Source organism: Bidens hawaiensis, unplaced genomic scaffold (assembly GCF_021521415.1).
Source record: "Bidens hawaiensis isolate Kalapana, Puna unplaced genomic scaffold, B.hawaiensis_p1.1 tig00006807_1, whole genome shotgun sequence".
NCBI classification, from domain to species: Eukaryota; Viridiplantae; Streptophyta; class Magnoliopsida; order Asterales; family Asteraceae; genus Bidens; species Bidens hawaiensis.
In genome coordinates this window covers 697,914-715,204 of record NW_027491465.1, presented here as the reverse complement: position 1 = coordinate 715,204, position 17,291 = coordinate 697,914, and positions in this window count along the sequence as shown.

Below are 17,291 nucleotides of genomic sequence, written 5' to 3'. Positions count from 1 at the left end.
CTCAAGCTCGGTTATCTTTGATCTATGTTTCAAAATTTCATGAAACTTTTGATCATTGATCGTCATTTTCACAGATAACTCAGCCTTGAGATCGTGATTCCTTGTCGACAATGCTTCAATCTTTTCTCGAGATCTCATTTGAGATTCAAGAGATTGTCGATAAGTATCCTTTAGTGAAGCAATTTCTCTCACTAAATTATCATTATGATTCTTTAAAGATTCTAACTTAGGTTTGTTAGATTCACATTCAACACACATTTCTTTAACAGATGAAGTAGTAGAAATAGAATGACTACCTCATTGATCTTAGCCATGCAAGAAAAAACAGTTGTAGGCTTGTCACAAGAGTCGTCAGAATCAGATCCAGAGTCATTGTCAAAGGACAGCTCACTTCCACTAGCATCTTGAAAGTCTTTAGTTAGCCCAAACATAGCCAAATTAGCTTGATTGTCATTACACAGTAGTCGTTGTGACCAATCATTTCCATCAGCTAACATTGCTTGTGACCCAGAAGTAGACGGTTTCTTTTCAGCATCATTACCTCGTGGTGTTGAAGAATTTTGATTTTGACCACGAGGACCAGTATACTCCTTTTTCGTCTTGTCACATTCTTTTTCAAAATGCCCGAACTCTTGAAAATTGAAACATTTCACTTTTAATTTGTCAAACCCTAATTTCTTGTTCAAAGCAGGAAGATCTTTGCCAGTCATTTGCATGAATCTCTTAACCTTACAAACGATCATAGCCATGTTCCACTTTAAATCCATAATCTCTAAATAATCTGGATCAATCTGATCATAATCCTCATCAGTCAGATCACTTGTGGCTATCTTACTACTCACCAAGTTTTCATATGAGGACATGAAAGCTGTTAGAAAGGCAAAATTATGTTCAGCTTCCTTCATGTTGACAGTAGGTGATGAAGCAAATGGATTAGTAGTAGATGAATTTCCGGATCCAACAGAAACACCAAGTGATCCGGAATTACTAGTTGTGTAAAAACATGCTCTTGGATCATTATAAACTGCTGTTTCATTTTCACCTGCATGTTGTGTGAGAAAAGCAGTGATAGGGGAAATGGTAGAACTTAGATGCATACTACCACCATAGAAAGCAGGATCTTGACTATCCTTGGAGGATTTCTGACACTTAAGATCATATTCCCTTGCTTCAATCTTTTGCAAGAATTCAGTGGCAGTCAAGTCTTCTTTCATAAAATAGTTATTATCTTTTAAAACCATTAGGAATGTTGAATAAGAACTTGGTAGTGCGCTCTTAATCGTGTCAATCTTGTCAACTTCAGAAGTTTCCAATCCCATTTTATCCATCTCAGCAATCAAGTGACTGAACCTAGTAGTCATCTCCTCTACTGTTTCTGTAACGATTCCGGCAAATTCAGGTATACCCTAGCCGGAATATACTATTTACGTGTTATTCAATACTGAATATATGAATTATAATATGTTTATACGAGTATATAAGATTCACAGTAAGAATTATACTCGAATATACAGCTAGTCGTATTGAAATTACGATTAATCGATGAACGGCTATTGAAACCCGAACGAATCGGGAATTACATTATAGACGAAATATATAATGTTTAGTGATGTTTACGAAGTATTAAAGCTTCAGGATAAGTGAATTATAGCACAGAAAAAGGATTTCGATTTATTAGTACGTCGGTACGATAAACGAAACCTTTAACATCAAACAAAGCAAGAGACGATCGATCAAGCCGAAAAAGATGCACAATTACCGACAATATGATGTGTTGAGTCAACAAATGTCATGGTTTAAGTTTTTAAAGTCTTTAAATTGGTTTTATATAAATTTAAATTTTAAGCCGAAAAACGACCGTTTTAGCTCGTTTTAAGCCGAATTAAACGTTTAACTGAAAAACGAACTGATCCAGATTATCCACAACATTATCCGGATTACACAATCCAAGTTTGTGGCCAAGAATGAAGATGTGGGTCCCACCCCACCCTCCATTATGGACCGATCGGTCCTATGCATCCACATTACACATTCATTTTTCTTTTTTCTACATCTCAACTCTCCAAATCCTCTCAACCCTTTTACACATCCATCCTAAATTCAACTTTTTAAGCAAGAATCACAAGGTATAAACTTGTTGTCATGGTTTAATCTTGGTTTTTAATTCCAAATCTTGAGAAAATGAGGTTTCAAATGAAAAATGGGTGAAAACCCGAGATGAAACCGATTCTTGGAGGATCAAGTGATGTATACAAGTTATACAAAGGATCTTGGTCCAAGAAAGTAGTTAAAAGAGTCAAAAACGAATTTTTACGGTCAAAATCTTTGTTTTGATGTTTTAATCGAAACCATGAAAGAAATGGCTTGATTGTGGGTATAACTTGCTTGGTGTGGTGTTGTTGTGCTTGTAGGTGTTGTATCTAGTGGCTAGCAAAGGCTAGAAACCAAGATCTTTGCGATCTAACGCTAGAAAACACAAGGTAGTTCGGTTTTCGTATGATTTAGATAATTTGGACAGATTGTGATAGACCTAGAGTTGGGTTACGAAATTTCACAGAGATGATTTACACATGAAAATATGAGATCTGTGAATTTTTGGTAATTTTTGGATAAAGGATGAATATTTGGTGAATTTAATGCTCGGTTTTGGCCAAAAATGGTGAAAAATAGCTAAACATCATGACAAATTCTGGAAAATTTAAGATAAGCTTTTTATAACATATAAAAGTCACACACAAAATTTCAGGTTCATTGGAGAAGTCTAAGTATGCTTTTCGGTAAAACGAGTTCTAGGGATTTCTAGCTCGGTTTTGGTAAAAATGGCATGAAAAATGAGTTTTTAGTTCTGGAAAAATTACAGGGAACTATGTGGGTGACAGGGGTCATCCCAGAAAAATTTGGGATTTTTCGAAGGTCGTTTGGTATTTTCGACATATTTGGTGTTTAAATGACGTTTAAAAATGGTTAAATAAATTTTAGATATAAAAATTAATTCTGGAAAAATTTTATAAAATTCCTTACTGTCAAAATATGGTTTGTACAAAATTTCAAGGTCCGAGACTAAACGGATATTTATTTGTGCTAAATGGAACTTAAAAACAAACTTTTAAAGCTTAAAACGAGTAAACCGGCGAAGTTCGCCTAAGCGAGCTGACTGGTGTTTGAAAACCTTAAAAATGGATGATTTTTATGAAACTAAGTTAATCAAGTAAAAATAAATCATCCGAAAATAATGCGGATGATTTGGGTAATTTTACCCGACTTAACCGTTTCCGGTGTATTAAAGGCGGAAACGGGCCCCGCGGCCAAACGGGGTGTCTAACCGAGCTCTAATTTCACCACTTTAATGAAAATATCAATAATAACTATTTTCGGGTCGTATGTGGTCAAACTCATTTTTTTTGAAAACATAAAGACGGATAACCGTGCTAGGCACGTAAAACGGGAAAACAAATTAACGGTAGTTTTGACTAAAGAACTCTAAGTGATATCACAATCTAAGTCCTGAAAAGTATTTCGGGGTTAACATTGTCCCCGGATCGTGTACGGTACTGGGTTAGCAGTGTCCCCAGACGTACCGGTTAACACGAATTTAAGTTATATTGATAGAAATTGTGTAGTAACGATTTGGGGATCGTATTACAGATCTGTACCAGTAGCCGTGCACCGTAGTACATCTTTGCTCACAAGAAGGTGAGTTTTCACGAGCCCCTTTTACTGAACTGTTTTAAATATTTTCCCGGGGCGGAAAGCATGTTTTTATCAAAGTGTTTAAGTACATGCTGATCGGATGGAAATGAACGTATTTATATAATGTTTATTGTACGGGAATCGTACGGTAATGAATTAAGATGGTAATTTTCTGAGTTGCTAACAGTGTAAGGCCCGAAACATTGTTCTGGGGTAACCGAGTTCCCAGAGGTTATTAAATGTGTTCTGGGGTAACCGAGTTCCCAGAGGTTATTAAATGTGTTTCTGGGGTAACAGAGTTCCCAGAGGTTATTAAATGTGTTTCTGGGGTAACAGAGTTCCCAGAGGTTATTGGAAGTATTCTGGGGTAACAGAGTTCCCGGAGGTTAATCGATATGTTTTGGGATTAAAAGAGTTCTCACTTGTGGGCTCAGCATAATTACATCGCTTATTTATGATTATTATAATGATTTGTTATGGTTTATTTAAATTAGTGAAACTCACTAACTATTCGTAGTTGACCCGTTTTCTTTACATGCTTTCTAGGTACACTCAAATTGGAATGAGTGATATGTGTTCGATGCTGTGTGCTATTTTGTGGAAGTCTAGAGATCTATATTTTGCATTAAATATGTTAATGTACTATCGGTAACACTTATGTGATAACGCTTAGATGGTTATGAAATTCAGAACAATGTAATACGTTTAAATTAATGTAGTGGTGTTTTCTTTATAAACAATGCTGTTGATATCAGATGTGTCTGTTGCATCCCGTGTACGTTTCCGCTGCGGTTACGGGGTGTTACAGAACTTGGTATCAGAGCCATTGGTTATAAAGAATTAGGATGTCTTTAAAAGATACCTAAAATATAACCAGTAGCTCAAGGTGTTATAGGATCTGAATATCAACTAATAATTTATTGTGACGAGGTCTCGATGAACTTGGATAGACAAGTGAGTTATTATGGTCCGGAACATAATAACAGACTTGTCCGCACGAGGGAATTCAGGGGAAGTCACGGGGAACATTAATAGGTAAAATCGGCAACATATGTGTAAGTATATGATAATATTTTTATGTGACAAGGTTGTATAAATGTGTGTATATTAATTTAATCATGATTTACATTATGAAAAGGACTATATGTTTGCTAACTTGTGTACAGGTAAGCATGTCAAGATCACGAAGTTTATCTGTAGAGGAGGACCCGGAGGAGGCCAGTTCCGGGGACTCTAGGAGTGTACGCTTAGCTTCCAGCACCGAGCCTTCTGAGACTAGCCTTAGGAGTGCTAGCTTGTCCTCCCCTGTAAGGGTTACCAGGTCTCCCACCCCACCCGCACCTCAGGTCACCCTCACCCCTCCCAGACCCGGTCCCCGCCTCACGGCGCGGATCAGTGTCCCGTATGTTCCACCTACCTCTACCCCACCCAGATCCACTTACCACAGAGGCGAGTCCTCCCGCCCCCAGCCCGGGCCTGTGCCGCCACCTGTGTGGGGTACCCCCAGGCTAGTGAGGGATGAGCGTCCCTCCACCGAGGCGGCGTGGCTCCGGGTGCTCACCGAGCGGATGAATGAGCACACCACCGCCTTGACGGTGGGTATTCAGAGGAGGAATCACTTAGTGGATTGCATACTGGACAGCCAGCATGCGATCGCGCAGCTGAGGAGGGAGGACGCCTACTCCCTGGGGTTGATTGACCGGATGGAAACACGGATCCGGGGTTTAATGGCAGTGATTGTGGGGATGGCGGCGGTGTTGGTGTGGTTGGTATACCACCGTGTTTAGATCATGTTAGGGTGGTGGTAGTCAGGGACCGCTTTTTGATACTCTGTGTAAGCAGTTAGTGGTGATGCTAACATAGAGTGAATCTTGGGTAGTTATAATACAACCACTGGCCCTTAGGAGGGTCTCTTTTGGGGTATATCATTATAGATACTTTTGGGTATCATTCAAGCACTGACCCATTGCGGGTTATGTCGAGATGATGCCGACATAGGCCCTATGTATGAAAATTTAGCCGATGTAACGGTGTGACAGGGAAGTAATGTGAACGGATGTTTGTGTAATATGTACTAATGTTTATTAATGAATGGTATGTTTGTTGTGTTTTATGATTGGAACTTGTATTAATTATATATATTTCTCTGAATGTTGTGTAGAATGGCACCAAAACGCTCAGCCCAATTGTCGGAAGTGGACGTGAGCCGTTTGATTGCTCGACAGTTGGAGGCGGCGATACCGGATATAGTATCGCGCATCGCCGCCAGTATTAACAATTCGACCAATCCAACCCCTCCGAGCAATCAAGCGACCACCAATAATGACGGGGAACGAAATACTAATCCTCCGCAGAATGATAACACGATTCCGAGTAATGACGCACCGCCTAGGGTGGTCGTTACAGACAGTAATGGCCCTATACCTACGGTAGAGACGAACCGTACTGAACCGATTCATGCATCCAGGGGATGTTCGATCAAGGACTTTATGTTGTGCAAACCTCTAGAGTTTAGCGGGTCTGAAGGACCAAATGGATTAGTTAAATGGATCGAGAAAATAGAATCCGTGGTGAATATCAGCAACTGCCCCGAGGATTGTGTTGTTAAGTATGCTGCCTGCACATTCACGGACCATGCCTTGACTTGGTGGAACACGATAGTGCAGACCCGGGGCCAGGCGGCGACAAACCGCATGACCTGGACGGAGCTCAAGGCTCTTGTACTGGAACATTTCTGCCCGAAAAACGAATTGCAAAAATTAGAAAATGAATTGTGGAACCTGGAAATGCAGGGGGCAGACCATTTGGGTTATACGAACCGGTTTAATGAGTTGTCGTGATTGGTACCATGGTTGGTCACCCCAGAGTCGAAGAGGGTGGAGCGTTATATTTGGGGGCTAACTCCAGTTGTAAGGAGTATAGTCAATTCTGGGGGACACCAGACGTATGAGGGTGCGGTGACGCAAGCTGGTATCGTCACGTATGATTTCGTAAGAAGCGGGTCACTGAAGGTGGCAGGAGAGTCCGCTGGGGAGAAGCGGAGTTCACATGACCATAGGACCCAGGAAAAGCAGCAAGGTAAACGTGCTAGACCCACTGCCCAGAACTACGCCATGACTAGTTCGGGCGGAAGGCAAGAACCGCAGAAGGGAACGTTTCCTAAGTGTGGGAAATGTGGTTACCACCATGGTGGCGTGTGCAAAGAGGTGGTGTGCCACCGGTGTGGCAGGATTGGACACTACGCACCAAATTGTAAGACAAATCTGAACAACCTGAACCGACAACCACAACCTATCCGTGCGCAGCCATTTAAGACTCAACCAGCCCGACAGCAGAACCCGCAAGGAAACCAAATGGTGACCACCAGCCGTGCTTGCTATGAATGCGGCAGCACGGATCACTTCAAAAGACACTGTCCGAAACTGAACCAGGGAGGAAACGGGAGGCAACCCTCGGGTCAGGCATCGTCGTCCAATCCGGCGTGAGGCCGAGCATTCGTGATGGGGGAGAACGAGGCACGCCAGGACCCCAGCGTAGTGACAGGTACATTCCTCGTCTCTGATCATTACGCTTCTGTATTATTTGATACAGGCGCCGATAGAAGTTTTGTCTCCGTTAGATTCCTGTCGATAGCAAACCTTCCTATTGGTGAAACCATAGAACCTTACACCGTAGAAGTCGCTAACGGTAAAACCATGATAGTTAATTAGATAGTTCGGAATTGCCCTTTTATTCTGAACGAACAATCCTTTCTGATTGACTTGTTACCGGTAGAATTGGGTAGTTTTGACGTGATAGTGGGAATGGATTGGTTAGCACGTAACAAGGTAGAAATAAACTGTGAAAAGAAAATCGTCAAGATCCGGGTGTCGGATGACGAAGAGGTATTAGTGCAGGGTGAGAAGTCGGGCAATATGATACCGTTTATATCCCACCTCAAGGTGTTAAAATATATACGCCAGGGATGCGTGGCGTATCTAGCGAGCTTGACGGCCACGGATCCTGAGGAAAAACGGGTGGACGATATCCCCGTGGTACGTGAATTTCCACAAGTTTTCCCAGAGGAACTTCCTGGATTACCGCCAACCCGACAGGTCGAATTCAGAATCGATCTGTTACCTCAAGCTGGCCCTGTTGCTAAGGCACCTTACCGACTTGCACCATCTGAGATGCAAGAATTATCCAACCAGTTGCAAGAATTGTTGGATAAAGGATTTATTCGTCCTAGTTATTCCCCGTGGGGTGCACCGGTACTATTCGTGAAAAAGAAGGACGGGAGCCTTAGAATGTGCATTGATTACAGGGAGTTGAACAAGTTGACAATCAAAAATAGGTATCCTCTCCCCCGAATCGATGATCTGTTCGACCAACTACAAGGTGCGAGCTACTTCTCAAAAATAGATCTTAGATCGGGATACCATCAGGTTAGAATTCAGGAGGAGGATATCCCAAAAACCGCATTCCGGACTCGCTACGGTCATTACGAGTTCTTAGTTATGCCTTTTGGGCTAACAAATGCGCCAGCAGTGTTCATGGATCTCATGAATCGAGTCTGTAAACCCTACCTCGATAAATTCGTCATCGTGTTTATTGACGATATTTTGATATACTCGAAGAATAAAGAAGAGCACGAGCAACATTTAAGATCAATTCTAGAACTTCTAAATCAGGAGAAGTTGTATGCAAAATTCTCCAAGTGTAACTTCTGGTTACAAGAAGTGCAATTCCTTGGTCACGTCATAAACCATCAAGGAATACATGTTGATCCAAGTAAGGTTGAAGCAGTTAAGAGTTGGCAAGCGCCTAAATCGCCAAAGGAAATCCGCCAATTCTTGGGCTTAGCTGGATACTATCGTTGATTTATAGAGAACTTTTCCAGCATCGCCCAACCTTTAACCCTTTTGACCCAAAAGGATCTAAAGTATGGATGGGGTGAAGAGCAGGAAACGGCGTTTCAAACGCTAAAACAAAGATTGTGCCAAGCGCCAATCTTAAGTCTCCCCGATGGAGACGATGGTTTTGTCGTGTATTGTGACGCATCCCGGAGAGGGTTAGGATGCGTGTTGATGCAAGATAATAAGGTTATAGCCTATGCTTCTCGACAGTTAAAAATACACGAGAAAAATTACACTACTCATGACTTAGAACTGGGAGCAGTTATCTTTGCACTTAAAATCTGGAGACATTATCTCTACGGTACAAAGTGCACCATCTTCACCGATCATAAAAGTTTGCAACACATATTCGATCAGAAAGAACTGAATATGAGGCAACGAAGATGGGTCGAGTTGTTAAGCGACTATGACTGTGACATCCGTTATCACCCCGGCAAGGCTAACGTCGTAGCCGATGCCTTGAGTAGGAAGGATCGGGTTAAGCCATTGCGAGTGCGAGCGCTGGGGATGATAGTCCAGTCGAACCTTTCGGATTTGATTCGAGTCGCTCAACGCGAGGCGTCGAAAGAGGAACAATTGGAAAAAGAGGGACTTTACGGTAACGAGAAGAATTTCGAACAGCGCGTGGACGAAATTCTCTATTTCAAAAATCGGATTTGGATCCCGACCCTCCATGACCTTCGTGAATTAATCATGGACGAAACGCATAAATCGAAATATTCCATACATCCGGGATCGGATAAGATGTACCAGGATGTGAAGGAGTTCTACTGGTGGCCGGGTATGAAAAAGGATATAGCCACATACGTGGGCAAGTGTACGACGTGTGCGAGGGTTAAGGCGGAGCACCAGAAACCCTCGGGAATGTTACAACAACCGGAGATTCCTGAATGGAAGTGGGAGCAGATCACGATGGATTTTGTGACACATCTCCCTAAGACGTCCCGTGGACATGATGCAATTTGGGTAATCGTGGATCGATTAACCAAATCGGCACATTTTATCCCGATTAAAAATAATTATAACACTGAGAGACTTGCGCAGATTTATATAAATGAAATTGTGTCTCGTCATGGTATACCCATCTCGATCATCTCTGATCGGGATAGCCATTTCACCTCCAACCTTTGGAAAGCTGTCCAAGAAGCGTTGGGAACGCGTATTGTTCTAAGCACAGCTTACCACCCTCAGACCGACGGTCAGTCTGAGAGGACCATCCAAACACTGGAGGATTTGCTTCGTGCATGCGTACTGGATTTTAAGGGAAATTGGGATCAACATCTCCCACTCGTTGAATTTTCCTATAATAATAGTTACCATAGCAGTATAAAGGCAGCGCCTTACGAAGCATTGTATGGACGGAAATGCCGATCGCCACTCTGCTGGACTGAAGTGGGCGACACACAGGTTATTAGATCAGATCTGGTCCAGGAAACGACCAGCAAAATCCTTGAAATTAAGAACAATCTGAAGGCCGCGCGGGATCGGCAGAAGAGTTATGCCAATACCCGTAGAAAACCGTTGTCATTTGAGAAAGGTGATAAGGTGTATTTGAAAGTATCACCGTGGAAGGGTGTGGTTAGATTTGGCAAGGCGGGGAAGTTAGCCCCGAGATATATTGGACCATTCGATATTACTGCGAAAATCGATCCTGTAGCATACCGATTAGAACTGCCTGATGAACTGAGTGCAGTTCACAACGTGTTTCACGTGTCGAACCTGAAAAGGTGTCTGTCGGATGAGACATCGGTGTTACCTTTAGAGGGGGTTCAATTAAGTGATAAGCTCAACATTGTAGAGGAACTCATAGAAATAGTGGACGGGAAAATCAAGCAACTTAGACACAATAAGATCTCGTTGGTCAAAGTTAGATGGAATTCGCAACGAGGCCCAGAATATACATGGGAACGAAAGGACGAATTTCGGAAGAAATATCCCCACCTATTTCCGCAAAAGGAAGTAGTTGATGCGTAAAATTTCGAGGACGAAATTTTCGTAACGGGGGGAGAATGTAACGATTCCGGCAAATTCAGGTATACCCTAGCCGGAATATACTATTTACGTGTTATTCAATACTGAATATATGAATTATAATGTGTTTATACGAGTATATAAGATTCACAGTAAGAATTATACTCGAATATACAGCTAGTCGTATTGAAATTACGATTAATCGATGAACGGCTATTGAAACCCGAACGAATCGGGAATTACATTATAGACGAAATATATAATGTTTAGTGATGTTTACGAAGTATTAAAGCTTCGGGATAAGTGAATTATAGCACAGAAAAAGGATTTCGATTTATTAGTACGTCGGTACGATAAACGAAACCTTTAACATCAAACCAAGCAAGAGACGATCGATCAAGCCGAAAAAGATGCACAATTACCGACAATATGATGTGTTGAGTCAACAAATGTCATGGTTTAAGTTTTTAAAGTCTTTAAATCGGTTTTATATAAATTTAAATTTTAAGCCGAAAAACGACCGTTTTAGCCTCGTTTTAAGCCGAATTAAACGTTTAACTGAAAAACGAACTGAACCAGATTATCCACAACATTATCCGGATTACACAATCCAAGTTTGTGGCCAAGAATGAAGATGTGGGTCCCACCCCACCCTCCATTATGGACCGATCGGTCCTGTGCATCCACATTACACATTCATTTTTCTTTTTTCTACATCTCAACTCTTCAAATCCTCTCAACCCTTTTACACATCCATCCTAAATTCAACTTTTTAAGCAAGAATTACAAGGTATAAACTTGTTGTCATGGTTTAATCTTGGTTTTTAATTCCAAATCTTGAGAAAATGAGGTTTCAAATGAAAAATGGGTGAAAACCCGAGATGAAACCGATTCTTGAAGGATCAAGTGATGTATACAAGTTATACAAAGGATCTTGGTCCAAGAAAGTAGTTAAAAGAGTCAAAAACGAATTTTTACGGTCAAAATCTTTGTTTTGATGTTTTAATCGAAACCATGAAAGAAATGGCTTGATTGTGGGTATAACTTGCTTGGTGTGGTGTTGTTGTGCTTGTAGGTGTTGTATCTAGTGGCTAGCAAAGGCTAGTAACCAAGATCTTTGCGATCTAACGCTAGAAAACACAAGGTAGTTCGGTTTTCGTATGATTTAGATAATTTTGACAGATTGTGATAGACCTAGAGTTGGGTCACGAAATTTCACAGAGATGATCTACACATGAAAATATGAGATCTGTGAATTTTTGGTAATTTTTGGATAAAGGATGAATATTTGGTGAATTTAATGCTCGGTTTTGGCCAAAAATGGTGAAAAATAGCTAAACATCATGAAAAATTCTGGAAAATTTAAGATAAGCTTTTTATAACATATAAAAGTCACACACAAAATTTCAGGTTCATTGGAGAAGTCTAAGTAGGCTTTTCGGTAAAACGAGTTCTAGGGATTTCTAGCTCGGTTTTGGTAAAAATGGCATGAAAAATGAGTTTTTGGTTCTGGAAAATTACAGGGAACTATGTGAGTGACAGGGGTCATCCCAGAAAAATTTGGGATTTTTCAAAGGTCGTTTGGTATTTTCGACATATTTGGTGTTTAAATGACGTTTAAAAATGGTTAAATAAATTTTAGATATAAAAATTAATTCTGGAAAAATTTTATTAAAATCCTTACTGTCAAAATATGGTTTGTACAAAATTTCAAGGTCCGAGACTAAACGGATATTTATTTGTGCTAAATGGAACTTAAAAACAAACTTTTAAAGCTTAAAACGAGTAAACCGGCGAAGTTCGCCTAAGCGAGCTGACTGGTGTTTGAAAACCTTAAAAATGGATGATTTTTATGAAACTAAGTTAATCAAGTAAAAATAAATCATCCGAAAATAATTCGGATGATTTGGGTAATTTTACCCGACTTAACCGTTTCCGGTGTATTAAAGGCGGAAACGGGCCCCGCGGCCAAACGGGGTGTCTAACCGAGCTCTAATTTCACCACTTTAATGAAAATATCAATAATAACTATTTTCGGGTCGTATGTGGTCAAACTCATTTTTTTTGAAAACATAAAGACGGATAATCGTGCTAGGCATGTAAAACGAGAAAACAAATTAACGGTAGTTTTGACTAAAGAACTCTAAGTGATATCACAATCTAAGTCCTGAAAAGTATTTCGGGGTTAACATTGTCCCCGGATCGTGTACGGTACTGGGTTAGCAGTGTCCCCAGACGTACCGGTTAACACGAATTTAAGTTATATTGATAGAAATTGTGTAGTAACGATTTGGGGATCGTATTACAGATCTGTACCACTAGCCGTGCACCGTAGTACATCTTTGCTCACAAGAAGGTGAGTTTTCACGAGCCCCTTTTACTGAACTGTTTTAAATATTTTCCCGGGGCGGAAAGCATGTTTTTATCAAAGTGTTTAAGTACATGCTGATCGCATGGAAATGAACGTATTTATATAATGTTTATTGTACGGGAATCGTACGGTAATGAATTAAGATGGTAATTGTCTGAGTTGCTAACAGTGTATGGCCCGAAACAGTGTTCTGGGGTAACCGAGTTCCCAGAGGTTATTAAATGTGTTCTGGGGTAACCGAGTTCCCAGAGGTTATTAAATGTGTTTCTGGGGTAACAGAGTTCCCAGAGGTTATTAAATGTGTTTCTGGGGTAACAGAGTTCCCAGAGGTTATTGGAAGTATTCTGGGGTAACAGAGTTCCCGGAGGTTAATCGATATGTTTTGGGATTAAAAGAGTTCTCACTTGTGGGCTCAGCATAATTACATCGCTTATTTATGATTATTATAATGATTTGTTATGGTTTATTTAAATTAGTGAAACTCACTAACTATTCGTAGTTGACCCGTTTTCTTTACATGCTTTCTAGGTACACTCAAATTGGAATGAGTGATATGTGTTCGATGCTGTGTGCTATTTTGTGGAAGTCTAGAGATCTATATTTTGCATTAAATATGTTAATGTACTATCGGTAACACTTATGTGATAACGCTTAGATGGTTATGAAATTCAGAACAATGTAATACGTTTAAATTAATGTAGTGGTGTTTTCTTTATAAACAATGCTGTTGATATCAGATGTGTCTGTTGCATCCCGTGTACGTTTCCGCTGCAGTTACGGGGTGTTACAGTTTCTCCTTTTAACAAATTAAAGTTTCGAAATTGAAACTTAAGCATTACCTTCTTACTCTTTCTTGTATTTCCCATACTCCTCATACGTATATGTTGAAATAGGAAGCACAGATCTTTATGCTACCTACTTGATGAAAGATGTGTTCGGGTAAAGCCATAGTAAGAGTAGAATAAGCTTTTGTTTCAATCTCTAATGCTTTCTTCTCTTCTTGTGAATATTGAGAAATAGCTTTAGGAGTAAAACCAATAGTGTCATCTCCAATCATTGGAACAATATATACCTCATCTAAGCAATATGAGCAGTCAGGATGAACATAACCCAAATGAGCACGAAAACGGGGTTCCCATTTAGCAAAGTCATTAAATTTCATCAATCTTGGACATTTCGAATGTGAACCTATTTTGGTATCCAGTTGCAACATTTGTTGCATTAACATGTTCTGTGAAGCTAGTGCATACATACCAACCATGTTTGAGAACTGCTAAATTTCAAACTCCAAGGGTTAAAGTTGAAAGTTTTAATTAACGAAATGTGAACAGTTGTAACGAACTTTGAACAGTTGTAGCGAACTGTGAACAGTAATCAACGAATCAAACCTTAACAAAGTTGAGGTTGATCAGGTAACGAATCAGAATTGAAGTTAACGAATTAAGCAACGAATCAGATGGTCAACAAATAAGTCAAACTAACGAATTGGCTAAACGAATCACTAAGTATAAGCTTAGCAAATCAGATTTTTTTCTGTAACGAATCACTAAGAGAGACTTAGCGAATTAGATAACGAACCAGCTATTGTTGATAACAAATCAACTTATAGCGAATCAGGTTGTTACAACGGTTTGTAACAAACTCTGACAACCAATACCACGTGGCAAAGGTTGTTATAAAACAGTTTACGAGGTATAACACGTGTCACACAAATCAGTTGACACGAATCAGAATGTATAGCAAACTGGTTAACGAATCAACCAAAATTCATAACGAATTGGCTAAATATGTTAACGAATCAAAGTGAATGTGTTAACGAATTTAGTAGAACACTTAACGAACCAAATATGTATTCAAATCTTCAAAGAAGATTTCTAGATTTCTTGAAACGAAGAACACACAAACCAGATACGAAAATTTGTAATACCACCTCAATTCTCAACCAATTCACACATCCAACCTAACAATTTACTCGTAAATCAATCACGAGTCTAATCGTATCCGTCTCGTAACTCAATTTACCATAATCAATATCGAATTTAACCAAAAATAATCCCTTGTTCTCGGTCAAATCTAGATCCAACCAAAAACAATCTAAACACAATCCAAACTTCAATTCCAGTCAACCACAATCCACAAATACCTTACCAAACACAAAATTAATCCAATCATTCCATAATCAAACCGATTCAACCTCAATTTGATTCAAAATCAAACCGAACATAAACTGAATCAATTTTCAATTAATTAATATCAAATAACAGTCAAATCAAGCGTAATTGAGCACCGAAAGCTCTGATACCACTTGTTTGAACCTCTGTTAATCTTAGAAAACAGATCTCAGATCTGATCTATAATTAACCTAGAATGGATCTAGCTATATATATATATATATATATATATATATATATATATATATATATATATATATATATATATATTAGTTGTCTGTATGTAGGCGATTAATAATATTAATATGAGGATGAAGCTTGAGAGAGAATTGAACAGCAATTCGTTAAAGTTAAACTCTAAAACTTAAATTAACAATGAATAGTGTTAGCTATATATAGAAGATAGACCTAGTTCGTTAACATTCCATAACGAACTAGAGTCTACTTCGTTACATATATTTAATGAAATAAACTTAACGAATCACCCCCTGGTTCGTTAAACATCATTAACGAATCAGGATTGATATAACTAAGATCTAGTTCGCTAAACATCCTTAGCAAATTAGACATTACATTAACGAACTACAAGATAAAATAATTATTTATTACTTTAAGCAAAACGACAAATACGTTAACCATAAATAAAAATACTCGAGACGCAAAACCGTGCACTAACATGAAAGATAGGAAATGAGAGATTTAGGGCTTTAGGGAGGTTTAAGCCCATAGAACTAAGGCCCATGCCCATTCTTGTATTCCATCTTTCATTCCAAGTCCATACTCCTTATTTATATTTAATTCTAATTAAATATTAACACACAATAACAAACATAATTCTTTTATTCATTATTATAAATTTTAGGATGTTACAAGTTGCGAGAAGTGTTCTACCATAAGGGATGGACAAAGGGATTTCAAGAAATAATCATTAAGGAGAAACTGGAAATTTTTTCTTATGTTTTGAACGTATTTCAAGCAGTATATTTCCTAAAGGTTGTAATTGGACGGAATGGTCATTCAGTGATAAGTGTAATGATAGTAAGTGCAATGTTTCTATTTAAAGGACAAGAAAGAAGAGCATGCTTGTGGAAGTGATATGCACTTGCAAGGTCTGGATATGGAAGCGCATCATCGAGGACTTCATGGATAAGCTACCAAAGAAAGCTAAAACTAATTAACATCACTCGTGGATTTTAAGACAAAGGATAATTCGACTAGTTAGGAAGCTAAAGAAAGTATGTGAATATAGGAAGTATCATTTTACAAGGACTAGGCAGGTTTCAAGGACGAAACCTCTTATAAGGTGGGTAGACTTGTAACATCCCAAAATTTCTAAAAATAAATAATTAATATATTATTTATTTATGGTGGAAAAGTTTACTTGAGTTAGTAGAGAAATAATAAAATAATAAAGATGGAAGGATAAGTAGGCTAATTAGGTGGAATAAATTATGGACCAAAAAGGAAATATGGGCCGAAGGTCCATGGGCTTAAGGGAGTATAAATACCTATTAAACCCTAATCCTTTCCATTTCCATCCATCTCTACACCATAGCCTACACCATAAAAAACACACACTTCTTTAATTCTCGTTTTTGAGAAAACCACCCACAAAGACAAGAAGATTCCTGGAGATCTAACCGTCGAATCGGTCTTAAACTTTAACTGAGTGTTCATTGCATATAAGTGCAGATTTCCAATGATCAGATCTTCGATCAGAGGTTGGGAAGTCTGGGGTTTATCAGCAAAATCGTAACATCTAAAAATGAAGTTTTCCGGCAACTGTTCAGTATTCCGGCGACTGTTGTGGCGGATTCCGGAGGCGGTAGTGGCCGGAGATGGTAGATCTCGGTGAGACGGTTCCGTGGCCGCTTGAATCACTCAAATCGGGGTTCGTTTGATATGGTTTTGGGCTTCTCGAGTGATTTCATACAAAAACCTCAAAGGTACGTTTTTATTAAAAAAAATCTTACTTTCCGTGCACGGATTTGCATGAAACTTGGTAGGATGATAGCTCGGGTCATGATTATTATTAAAGTAATGAACTTTGTCGTAAACGGGTTATTTGGTTCGTTTCGGGTAAAACGAGTAGTGTTTGGTTTGTGAAAAGAACGGGTAAACGAAGTCGGTTTTGCATGAAACTTAGTAGGATAGTAAATCGGACCTTATTATTTGATAAAAATGTAAACTTGA